General features: G+C 51.2%; 1 protein-coding gene across 1 annotated transcript in view; it reads right to left on the bottom strand.

The window, feature by feature from the left end:
- The window catches only part of CDH23 (cadherin related 23), a 194,154-nt gene that overhangs the window by 63,281 nt on the left and 118,177 nt on the right, over positions 1–12,696 (bottom strand). The gene's annotated exons all lie outside the window — the stretch shown is intronic.

Here is a 12,696-nt window from a genome sequence, read left to right on the forward strand (position 1 = left end):
TGCTCTAATGAATGTATAAAATATGCATGAGCGGTAGAAGGAAAATGGAGCAGAAAATTTTATTTTTAGGTGAGAGAAGTGGAATGCAAGCCCCAAAATATCCTTTTTCTACCCCAGTATATTTTCTAAATTGAGTTCTGTCTGGATTACTCAGAGACCAACAGGTCTGTGAAAAAGCAGGGTCAAAGATGCATTTTATGTCCAGATACTAGCAAAAGGCTGTATTTTAGGAGTGGCATGGAACATAGCCTGTTCCTGAAACCTTCCTGATTTATTGATGGCCTTGATTACCCTTGACAGCGGAGTAGGAGCTTGAGCACGGCTTTACCCCCATGTGCTGCTTACCTGCCACACCACGGGATAACAGAGAAGAAAAGGCATGAAAACCAGACAGGATTATTTAAGTTTTTCTCCCCAAAGGTCTTCCCAGCCCGAGCAGTGAAATCCTGTTGCTTTACACCAGCCGAAGGGTGCGCTGGCGGATCCAGCCTTCCAGGCCTACTGATTTCGCCGATTTTCCTCTCCACTGCCAAGATGTGATTTCCATGTGCATTGAATTGTGTTCAGTAAAACAGGAAAAGCCTGCCCAAATCTGCCTGGAGAGATGCCCAGGGAGTGAGCAGCACCTTCTCCTGGAGGACGAGTCCCTCTGGGGTGTATCTCCCCCCTCACAAGACACATGAGAAGGTGCTCCAAATCAGGCAGACCCAGGCAACAATTCCATATGGAAACACCTGGAGAGAAGAGGGGTCAACCCACCATCTGCCCGCCCTAGCATCCCTCAGCCAGCTTGTACTGGTGTTAATCCCCCATCCTAAAATCTGCCACCAGCCCCTTTTTTGGGTCCTCTTTCTTCAGAATCTTTGAGTGCCTTGAGCATTGCCTCAGCATTGCCTGGTATGAGCCAGCCCTCAACCTCCCAGCCAAGATTGTTCCTATCCATTACTTCCATGCCCACAACCTCTGTGCATCCCTCAGTCCCATTAATTCCTAAGTGGTTGATGCGAGAGCAAAGCCCAGAAAAGCATTTTCCATGCACCTGGATGGGCTGTTGATGAGATAATGATTTACAGGGGGCCTGACAGTACCACAAAGCACGGGTTAAACAAATTCCCTTCATTTGGCCCCCTACAATTGCACTTGTAAGTGCTTATTGCAGTGACAGACAACACTGGGAAAGTGTAATTTTCTTTCTGATGGGGAAAAAAAAAAAAAAAAAGAGATAGGGAAGGAGGAAGGTTAAAAGAAGGTTAGCATGGAGGCTCTCCGAATGAGAGCCCTGGGGGGGGGGAACCAGGAGGGTGGCTGGACCACAAGCTGTGGTGATGCCAAAGGTGCCAGCGAGGCAAAGCAACCTTCTCCCAAGGAGCCAGGAGGGTGGGAAGCCTGACCCTGCCTCACCCTCCACCTCACCAGCTGGGCTAATTAATGACCCTGATTTACACCGAGGGAGGCGGAAGGTGCTGCTGGCTGGATGGCTTTCCTGGCAGCTGAACATCAAGGAGATAATGCTGGGCAGCGGAGCAGGTTAGTTGAGCGTGACAGGGAACATGCAAAAAGCCAAACGATGCACGTTCAGCATATTTAATTCGGGATCTATGCTTGTTTCTGCATAACCAGGCTTTTTTCCCTCTGAGGGTAAAAAGAGATGCTCAGATGCTCGAAACCCTGGGGAGGCGACACGCACTCCCTTTGCAAAGTGATGACAAGGGCTCCCAGGGAGCACACGCCTGCAGAACACCCCAAATCCCACCGAGCTGATGGCAGTCCCTGGGTACCAGCTGTTTTCCCGTGGCTTTTCCCCATCACTGACTGGTTTTCCCCCCCAGCATGCACACATCTATCCCCACAGCTGGGGGAGGAAAGGCATCTGGCTGGAAGTTTCCCGGGGTTCCACCTGGAGAGGCAATCAAATGGCTTTTACCGCTGCTCCTCTTCTGCCCGGAATATTAAAGCAGGATTTGCCCACTGGAGCCTGCAAAAGGGCAGGATGAAAACGCAGGTCCACATCTCTACTTTTATGAGCTGTCATCGGCGCAGACCATTTCTAAAAAATCCCACATTTGTGCAGCTAAACTCTGGGAGAGTGGCAAGAAGAGGAAGCCTGGATAACCCAAAGGATTAATTTACTGAGCTGCAGTGTGGGCACTCGGCACATGAATCACACAAAAATATCCACAGCCCAGTTCTCTGTCCATCTCCATCCCTCAAGCTCAAATATTTGGGATGTCTCCCTTTTATCCCACCACGGGCCATCACATCCACCCTTCCCCTCCGGCTCGAGGGCTGGCAGAGCTGGAGACAAAAGCGAGGAGCTGGCGAGCGGTTCTGCTCTCCTGGGCAAATCTGCAGGAAAGGGCATGTCGTCCAATTTGTTCGGGAAACAATAGCAATGTTTGACATGTCATCAGGATTGATGGAGCAGAAATTTACATGGGAGAATTCAGTTTTAAACAGCTCCACGGAGCTTCGCCCGGTAATGGTTTCGACATTCATCATCCGCCAGCCCCACTCAACGACTCCTTAAACTGCTGGAGATTAACTCTACTCACAGCAGCTTCAGGGAGCACGGCAGGAGGAGTGGGGAAGGGCTTAAAGAATCAAGAAGAGCCTTTCAAGGTGGCTCAGATCCCCCATGGAGCCCCTGGGATGGCAGTCCTCCCCCCAAAACTGTCAGACAGGGATGAGCAGCTGGAAGTTGGTTGCAGGGGTGAGCAATTGGAATGATGATGTCCTGCCTGGCTGAAGACGGCTCTGCTGGCACCAAAGAAGCCAAACCCTTCCCCAGTTTTCCCTTGGTGCGGATCTGCCAGGGCAGGTCCCAGCTCTGTTTGTTCTTCTTCGCTCTCTTTGTTTTCCCTCCCCTCCCTCACATGCACAAAGCAGGAAATAAAAATTGATGGGGAGCAAATTGCTTTGGCCAGGAGCTCTCTGCTTAAAAGAGTCGTCGCAGGAAAGCAATTACAGGACGTCAAAAAGCTGCCAGGGTACCAGAGTGACCGGGTGTGAGGCTGGTCCCCGCCTGCTCCCCTGGCTTTGAGATCAAGGCACCGCTGCTCCAGCAAAATGCCTGGGGCTTAGGAAAGCAAATAGAAAGAGGATTCCCACCTGCTTCCTACTTTTTGTTGGTTTTCTAGGGGCTCCTTGGGGCTAACTGGGCAGCCATGTGCTCCTCAGAGGGCGGTACCAGAATCCCAGGGTGTGGAGCCACAGCCTGGAATCGTACTGGTTTTTGGAGGCACCAAAACCTGTGTGTGCTAACCAGGTAATCATCCAAACATCCCTTCCCAAATGCAACCTTCAGGTCCCAGGGGAATAACAGCTAATTGCTGGTATCTACCAGGACTGGAATTCGATTCGTGATCTGGGGGAGAGAAATGCAAAGGGCCAAGACCCTCTGTGAGACACAATCGCTGGGCTGCAAAACTGGGACAGGAAACCAAAGGAAAACCTACTTAGAGTTATTATGGAATGACTTTAGTTGGAAAACAGCTCTTTTGGCAGTGTTGCCTGCCCCGGCCATGCTCTTTCCCAGGCTTTTAAAAAGAGGCTGCCCTGTGGGAGGTGGCAATCAGGCAGGAGCAGAGCTGGTGGATGGCTGGCATCGCCGTGCCGGAGCCCAGCAGTGTGATTAGCTGGGAAAGAGGGAGGTGGGAGTGGGGAATCAAGGCAGTGCCGGGGTGCTGCCGCTGCCACCACTTCCCCAGCAGCTCCAAACCACGCACCGAGCCAGGGAGCTCAATCGGTGCTAATGACCCCAGAGGGCTGCAGTGAACCTGGCTGGGGGGAGAAAAAATAGTCAATCAACCCCCCTGGGAATGGCAGAGCTTTTCCCCACCTCTTCTGCCAGCCACCAGGGAAAACAAGAGCCTCCTTGATTGTGTTTTATAACAGCATTCCCTGCAACATCAGCTCCACGCAGGCGAGGTTAACACTTGCCTGGGCAGCCATGATTTAGCGAGGAGTGATTTACTGCAGCCAGGCTGTTGGGATGGCTGGAGACCAGGGTTTAAAACACGAGGGGATGGGATATGGCTCAAAGGTGAGAGAAACAGGCTTCTCCAGCGTGGGTTTTCCCTGGTGACACCAAGACCATTTAGATGCCTGCCTCAGTGGGTTTTACTGGAGCTTGGCGCTGGAGCTGGGCTCAAGTCCCCCACTAATGAACCGTATTGATTTCATATTCTCCTGTTGTCCACCTAAATGGCAAGCGGCACATCTGAGCGATTAAATAACCACACAATTGCCTGGCTTGACATCTCAATCACTTTGCTGTTGGGTCTCTAATGAATTTTACAGCCCAGCAAAATGGAAGAAATTAAGGTCAAAGTCCAGTGGAGGAAATATAAATCCTCAATGATCTCTAAAGTATTTGCAAGAGCTCCGGGAAGGCCAGTCATGCCACCTACAATCTGCAACTCCATCTCATCCAGGTGAGGGGCATCGCCTGGGGCCCAGCAGGGAGAGGGAGGATAAAAAAAAGGAGGAGGAAAGAGCCAAACAGGTCCTTGCCTGGAGATGGAGATGAACATCTTGAATCCCAGTGTGGAGAAAGGGAAGAGCAAAGCTCAACTATTGTCCAGCTGGAATGAAGGAAATTCTCCTTGGAGCTGGATGCAGCCCATGGTTGCTCTGAGAGTGAAGCAAATCCAGCTGGAGAGTGGGATTTTATTCCTCAGCAAAGAAGAGCAAGACCAAAACACATCCCTGCCAAGCAGAGGCTTTCCTGGAGAGAGCAATGCAGATGCACCTTGGAAAACTGTGATCCAGAAACCATAGGCTGACATGTAACAAAAAGACAACATCCTCACTTCCCTGGAGCTGGAAACTACACCTGAGTCTCAGTCAGTCAGTCAACAGCCACTTCCCAAGGCTATCTTAGGGGATGGAGAGCCTCAGCTTTACTCCTGTGACCAGAGATAACAGAGGTTTGCTTCTAGGACACAGCAGCCAGCCACGGGAAGATCCAGCAGAACCTATGGCCTGGGACACAAGTGGCCTCTGGATGATACGAGGAATCTCAGGAGGTGGATTTACACATCTCAGGGTTCCCGAACATTTTCAGGTAAATTGCCCTGTCTCTGTCACAGTATCACTCAGCCAATGGCACCTGCTGGGTGCTGATTCCCACAGGAGACCCTTGCTTGAGGAAACAGAGCCTTGGATGTTTTGGGAGGGCATGGAGGAAGCCAGCTTGGAAGACAGATTAAAATCCCAGGAGCATTGGCTCTGTTGGAACTTTATGGGTGGGAGAGAATGTATCAAGGTGAAGATGGCAATTGCCCTACAAGGACTGCTGAGAAGGGGATGTGAGTTCGGGTGTTCACATGGCAGAAAGCATCATAAGTCCCAGCCACCTCCCATATCACCAGGCAAAGCCAGCAGCAAAGGAAAAACATCCAAATCCACCTCCTACTGGGAACACTGGGAAGCATGGGGGGAATCCTGCTGCTTGGCTTGTGCTTTGTAGGATGCAATTTGGACAGGAGCAAGTGTGCATTTGCTCCCTGATTTTCTTTCCCATCTCAGGGGATGAACTGGCTTTTTTTTTGGGGGGGGGGGGGGGGGGGGGGGGGGGGGGGAGCGGTGGGGAGGGAGCAGAGGTCACAGGCTGTGATTTTGTGTTGGTTTGCCACCTCTGTGCCTTGACTGTGCATTTCTCCTGACAGCTCCATCAGGACAGGGAGCGGCTGCACAAGCTGCAGTAAGTGTCTCTCTCTCTCCTCAACGCCTGGGCTGTCATGATTCCTATTCCACCCCATTTCGGTCTTACGGATTGATATTTAGATTAAAGAGATAAACACAGCCAAAGAGCGCTGAGCCCTGACAGAAAAACGAAGACTTCAGATCCATCAATCACATTGCTACCTGGTAACTCCCTCCTCTCCTTCCCTTTAGTTACAGAGCAGGATTGATAAGAATATTTAACGGGAACAAGGAGTGCAAGCATCTTTTTATACTTGTAAAAACCCCAGAAGCACCCAGGAAGAAGACAAGCCATTCATGTTTAACTTTCCAGGCAATTTGGGATCGTCTGCTTTGATTATTTAACTCTTCAGTGTTTCGTGTGTTTGCAGTTTCCCTCTCCTCTGGCAGATAAAGGATTCAATTTTCTTTTAAGCGGCAGGGAAATTGGAAGAGATTTTGTTCTGTTTAAGCACAGCTGGAGACAGAGTACTCGGGGGGATTGAGAACAACAAGATCAATTAAGATGCTGACTGGAAGGGAGAGCTGTGTGGACCAGGGTAAGGGAGAAGGGCTGGAAGGAGGGACAAAGGCTTGTGGGACATCAGAAATGTCCAGCTGTGAGTTCTCCAGCCTCCACTGAGCTGCTGCTGAGCCATGCCTTCATATTTCCACCAGTGTCCTCTGAATGCCCTCCTGACTTCCTAAATATCCTCTCCCCGTGCTTCAGCCTCTGTAACACACAGCCTGCCCTGGACATTTGGCTGGCAGTCTGCAATTACCACCTGTCTGTCATTTCCCCTCTCCAGCAAGGGCTTTCTGAGACATTCTCCATTCACTTAAAGCAAAAGGAAAGGATGAGGACATACCCGAGAGTCCTCCCAATGTTTGACCATCCTGTGTCCCCCTAACCCAGGTGAGAAGGCAGAAGAGGTGCAAGTTACTCCTGACATAGGCAGGGTAGGTGACTTCCCACAGAGAAAACTCAATGCTCTGTGCAAAATTTAAACAGTCAGTCCACTGTAAAAGATTGAGAAGCCCTGTGCCATCCTCATGGTAGCATCAGGGAAAGCTGTCCTGCAGACCACCTGAGACGATGGGCTGCACCACTCTCCAGGCTAACGCTGGGAGAACACCTCAGGTGCCACGGACTGGGCAGCGTGTGGTTTGTCTCCCACCTGATTCCCCACAGAAGCTGTAACTATGCTCATCCGTACAAGCCTTTTCAGCCATCCATTGATTTACAAGTTTTTTCCCCACCTCACTCCCTGCTCTCACTGGCTATACTCTGTACTCCATGCAACATTCCCAAAGCTGGGAGCAGTGTAGGTCTTGAGGCTGGTCCACACAGCCACCATCCCCATGTGAGAGAGAAACAGAGCTCAGGGTGAGCCCCTTGGCACAGCCCCTCACCCACCAGCACCTCAGAGCTACAGCCTCTATTACCGCCTTTCATTTTGAACTGTTTCTGCCCCCTGCATTCCTTTTTTCTCCAAGAAGAAGGACAAAGAAAAGCTTTGGAGATCCCCAAGAAACAATAGACAGTGGCAGCCACACAGATGTGAGGGGATGGTGAGTGCCCTTGGCCAAAGAGATGGAGGGACGTGGGGTGGGGTGAGTCCTGAGGGCAACCAGAGGAACCCCACAGGTTTGCAAAGCCCCATCCCACCCACATCAGGACTTGAAGTCGGACAAACTCAGAGGATGCAACTCTCCAGGGCACCCCAAAGCAGCCCTGGGACTGCTGCAAAGTGCCGCAATGGGATGTGGGAGCCCATGGAACCGCGGCATCTCTGCCATCACCGTGCCCCTGCCAAACTCAAAGGCTGACAGCTGATTGAGAAAGCTATTTGCATTTTAAATAGCTACTTATTGATGTCTGCAACTCTCCTTCCCAGGGCGGGAAAAGTACATTATTACTTTCTTGTTGACTGGTGTTTACAGCTGGCTGGAAAGAAGGGGAAAGAAAATCAGGCCGGGATCGATTTTCCCGTCCCCGATGTGAGGCCAAAGAGAGATCGAAGAAGCAGGAGAAAACTGACAGCTGAGTGGTAAAGGGGAGGAACTTTGCCAACCAAATTAAAGGCTGACTTAATGAGGAGAGTAATGGAAGGTTAATTAGCGCATTTACTTCATTACATTCTTCCTAACAAGGCTTCTCTCCAGGAAGTGCAGTGGCAGGGAGGGGGAAGATGAGAATTCAGGTGAATGGATGTGTCAGCGACAATGTTCAGGGAGGGGACAATCCCTGGAAAGTAGGGGAGAACTACTCAGGAATGTGAACACGTGTACATATATATTTATATAAAATAATATATGCACACATATATAAGAATACATAGGCTAATGCATTTGCCAGAAAGACAGAGACACCACCTCTTCCCCCTCTCCCTCAAATAATCTGAAAATTATAATCCGAATTTCATAAGAAAAAGGGAAAGCAGTGGGTTTTTTTTAAGCACAAGGCTGCCTTAGAGATTCAGGTTATCAAGCCCTGAGGGAATACGGTGCTTATTTTACCCGCCTTGTTGCATATCACAAGATACAGAAAATCATTCCGACACCAAAATCGATGCCTGATGGCTGAATTGAGCACCGTAGTTTATAGTCTGAGGTCTGTTGGAGATACTCACACTATTCCTGAGAGTCTCCAAAAGATAACTCTGGAAAGCCCATTGGCAACCTGCCCGACAATGTCATGTGTGTGGGGAAATACTTCGAAGCTCTGGAAAGTCTCCACATCCCTTTCAGACTCCTCGAGGGTGGTTGTCATGAGCCCCAGACCAGAGCTACTTCAGGGTAAGGAGGACCAAGGCAAGGCAAGGAGCACAACCTCCCAGGGATGTGTGGGGAGTTGGTTCCAGAGAGAAGGCAGTCATTAACTCAGCAAGAGTTAATGGGACAAAGAGCTACACAACTATCTCAGGGAGGTGTTGATGTGATTTTCAAAGAGTGGCTCATCTGATCCATGCCTGACCTGGCCAGAGTAAGGAAAAGCTGGCTGGGGAGCACTGGGAACTGCAGGCATTAATGCCTGCTGGGAGATTAACCTCTTGTGGGGGGGGGGGGTTTAAGGTGGGCAGTGGGTAATTCATTCCCTGCAAGCCTCCATCTTCATCCTAGCCATTTTCCAGGGAGGGTGAGCAGGGAGGGGGCACGCAGCAGCCCCCCAGCTCCCTGCTGCTTGTCAGCCAGTTGATGGAGCCCACAGCCACCAATCCCAGCCTGAGCAGCCAAGCCAGACTGGGGCAAATAAAGCGGAGAGGAGGGATCACGGAGCTAGGATTACTTTCCACACTTCCCTGGAGAACCATTTTTCTCCAGACCCTTCAAGGCAAATCAAATGCATTGTTGTGTCAAAAACAAGTTACTCTTGGTTTGTTTGGGCTTTAATGATTTTGGTTATCGGAGCTTTTCAGGAGGACTTTGCTGTGCAGATCTGTAGCGTACGAGGAGCTTAAGGAGACCTCCTGCCCCTTAATTCCTACCTCCAGGTCTGCAAATACATCAGCAATGGGCAGCGAGGCACGTGCCTATGCCCCCATGCAGGTCCCTGGCTTTTGGAAGCTTGTGGCAGCTGCTGGCAAAGCAGCAGTATCCCAAGGCAGGTCTGGAGGAGCACCGTGCTCTCTGCTCCCCTGTCACAGCACTCACACCCCCAGCCCTGCGGTGCAGCAGGACCTGGAGATGCCACAGGCCCTGTGACAGGCGTGAACACACAGTCACACCTTCCCTGAACTCCCCAGCCGAGCATCCTCCACTGCACGCGAGGGGCACGGCTGGTGCCAGAGCCCCGGTGCGGCCCCCAACGGACAGGGGGGATCCTGGGCTGGGCCCCCCTCCTCGTATCCCTGCTAGGGGAGCTCCCTTGAAGCTGGGCTGGGTACTGGTGAACCCAGAAGCAAAGCCATGTTTACACAGCTTCTCCTGCCCAAAAAATCTTCATGGCTGAAAACTCCATCTAGTGCCTCTTCCCCTGCCAAGGCCACAGAAGCTTTTCAGAGGAGCCCCACCTGAAGAGCTCACAGGATGTGAGCCCAGGGGACACTGGGCTTCCAAACTCTCCACCCCTGGGAAAGGAAGGAGCAGAGACCTGAGCAACTTGGTCTGATGACTGACAGCATCAGTCCTCTTCACAGCCACTGGGCATGGGGCCCTGAGACTCTCCTTTCTCCTGTCTCAGCTGATGTGCTGCATGGGGGGTCGTGAAACTTTCATACTACTCTCTCTGCTGCTGGCAATGAGGCAGCTTGGAGCAGGACAGAGAGAAACAGCAGCATGGGGACACATACTTGGGGGCTTCTCTTGCCTCTGGACTCAAGGACTAAAGGATTAGCAGAAGGTGTCCCTGCCCATGGCAATGAGGTTCGAACTAAATGATCTTTAAGGTCCCTGCCAACACAAACCATTCCACAGCCATTCATCCCCCTCAAGCAGGGTCCTTCCCCAGGGCTTCCTATCACACAGAGTCCAAGTGCTCTGCCCCATGCCAGAGCTGGCACCCTTGCTCATCACACCTCTCCAGGGTCCATCTTTCCAGCCTGCTCCCACTATTAGGAAAGCCAGCACCCATCAGAAGCCACCAGCCTCCCAGGCAGGCAGCACCTGCTGGGGGTGTCAGAGCCCCAGTTAATTCAGGGTGCAGTGTATGTTCTCGCTGCCTCGTTCCTGGAAGGCATGAAGTTATATCGGCTGCCTGCTTGCTCAAGAAGTGTGAAATTCTTTTTCTGACCTTTTCTGTTACGTTATTAAAAGGCTTCATGGCCAGTTGTTTCAGTAAAAAAATAGTATTTCAATATCTGTTGGTAGCTGGGGCAGAACTGGCCCATATCTTCAGGCTGAGCTCTGCTCACCTCCCTGCTTCACCCCCATCCTCACAGAAGGTGTTTGCTGCTGTATGGGATCTACAAGCCTCACCAGCCTGGTTTTTCCTGGCACAGCAGGGTCTCGGGTAGGGAAAAAGAGAAGTTTGCCTGGAGAGAGGCCACTAATAAGTGCAGAGCCCTGGACAGGTTGCTTGCCCCTCCGCTCAGCCATTGGGCTGCAATGGACATGTGACTCCAAATTGCCATGATTTATGTTACCTGGAAGCTTTGGCTGGAGTAAGGAGCCCTTCACACTGGTCTGTGCAAAAGAAAACACACAAGGAACCTCTGGCTTATCACACAGCTAAAGAATCATGGAATAATTAAGGTTGGAAGAGACCTTTAAGATCATCAAATCCAACCATTAACCCAGCACTGCCAAGCCCACCACTTGCCATGTCCCTGAGCGCAACATCTACATGTTTTTTGAACACTTCCAGGGATGTTTTATGCTCTATAATACTTCCCTGGGCAGCCTGTGCCAACGCCTGACCACCCTTTTCAGTGAAGAAATTCTTCCTATTATCCAATCTAATCCTCCCCTGGTGCAAGTTGAGGCCATTTCCTCTTGTGCTGTTGCTTTGTTTTCTGGGAGAAGAGTCTGATCCCTACCTAGCTCCATGCTCCTTGTCAGGTAGTTGCAGAGCCAGAAGGTCCCTCCTGAGCCTCCTTTTCTCCAAGCTGAGCCCCCCCAGCTCCCTCAGACACTCCTCATAAGACCTGTGCTCCAAGAGTATGGAAGCAGGAGGCAAGGCTGCCTTTGGGCACATTGCGGGCTCCCTGCATGGTGCAGGAGCTGTTTCTGTGGAGTCTGGACTCCAGATGTTCTTGTGCAAGCAAATGACTACCTGTATCTAGAAGATAAATGTCTTTTAGGGACAGAATTAAACAGACAGATGGATGGACAGGGAGATGGAGGGAATGCAAAACAAAGAGCAAACAAAATCTCAGAGGGCAAACAAGGCTGTGCCGTGCCAGGAAGGTGACAGAGGTTTGCCCTGGAAGCCACAGATCCCAGCCCACGCATCTCTGGGTACAGGGAAAAAGGCAGGGAGTGGAGAGCAAGCAGCAGCTCCTGGTCTCTGCTGGCTGCCTGCATTTCGGGTTGTTTTACAGTTGATTTATATGTGTAACAGGCAAGGTTTCTCTGCTGTCACTGTCATTAGGAGCTGAAATGCCGTAGAAACGAATGGTCATTTGTCACCACAAATGAAGTCTGCTTGCTCTTTCTTTTTGTCTTTCCCCTCCAGGCTGGCCAAGCCAAGTGCCTTTCCCCTCGCCTACACACACCCCATCATGCGCAGCCAAGGGGGACTAGTTGGGATGCACTCTCTGGAGGAGGGGCAAACAGCCCGGAGGCTTCTGGGAGCAACTTCTCCTCCTTCCCCAGGATGTTGGGCTGGGCAGAAGACCAGCCATCTCCCATTGCCTCGGCTCCCACTGTTTTAGCTGCTTGCCTCCCTGCCAGGAAGGTGCTGCAGGCACTGCTCTGCCCAGCCAGCTGTGCTTGGCTCACACACTCCCCTGTTCATCCCGACCCCATAAGCCACCTGATTTGTCCTTAGCACCCTGAAACCCATCATACCTCCAAACCTGCACTCATTTGCACAAAGGAGCATTTCTGCAGCACAAAAAGAGGGGAGCCAACAGAAGTCCCCTTTCATGAGGATGTCATTTATTAGTGTCCACCCACACCATGTGGCTGGCCAGGCTTTCCCCAAAAACCCCATCCCTAACCCCTGTGGGGGAATATCCAGAAGGAGCTCTCAAGCAAGTGGAAAAGAAGGAAAAAAAGAAAAGGAGGAATTCATTAGCAAGGAAAGCAGGCTTTTAGTCTGTGGCACGTGGGACAGTTGCAGAGACGTGGCACAGACAGGCAGTGCCGTGGCAGTGAGCAGAGGGCTGCAGCTCAAAGGCAAGTGGCCACAGCAGGAGGAGCTGCTACTTTATGAGAGTTGTTGGAAGTTTGGGATCAGCTGGGAGGGCAATTTGGATTTCAGCTCTAATTGCATCCATTCTGATTTATCATAGAAGATTCAACTCCTGGCATTTTGTGTTCACTCTGAAATGCTGGCATAGCTGGAAGTTGGGGAAAGAGGAGCCGCAGTAACAATCTCATTGTTTAGTGTCTGACGGCCTGACTAGC

This window comes from Corapipo altera, unplaced genomic scaffold (assembly GCF_003945725.1).
Source record: "Corapipo altera isolate COAL_440 unplaced genomic scaffold, ASM394572v1 133, whole genome shotgun sequence".
Lineage (NCBI taxonomy): Eukaryota > Metazoa > Chordata > Aves > Passeriformes > Pipridae > Corapipo > Corapipo altera.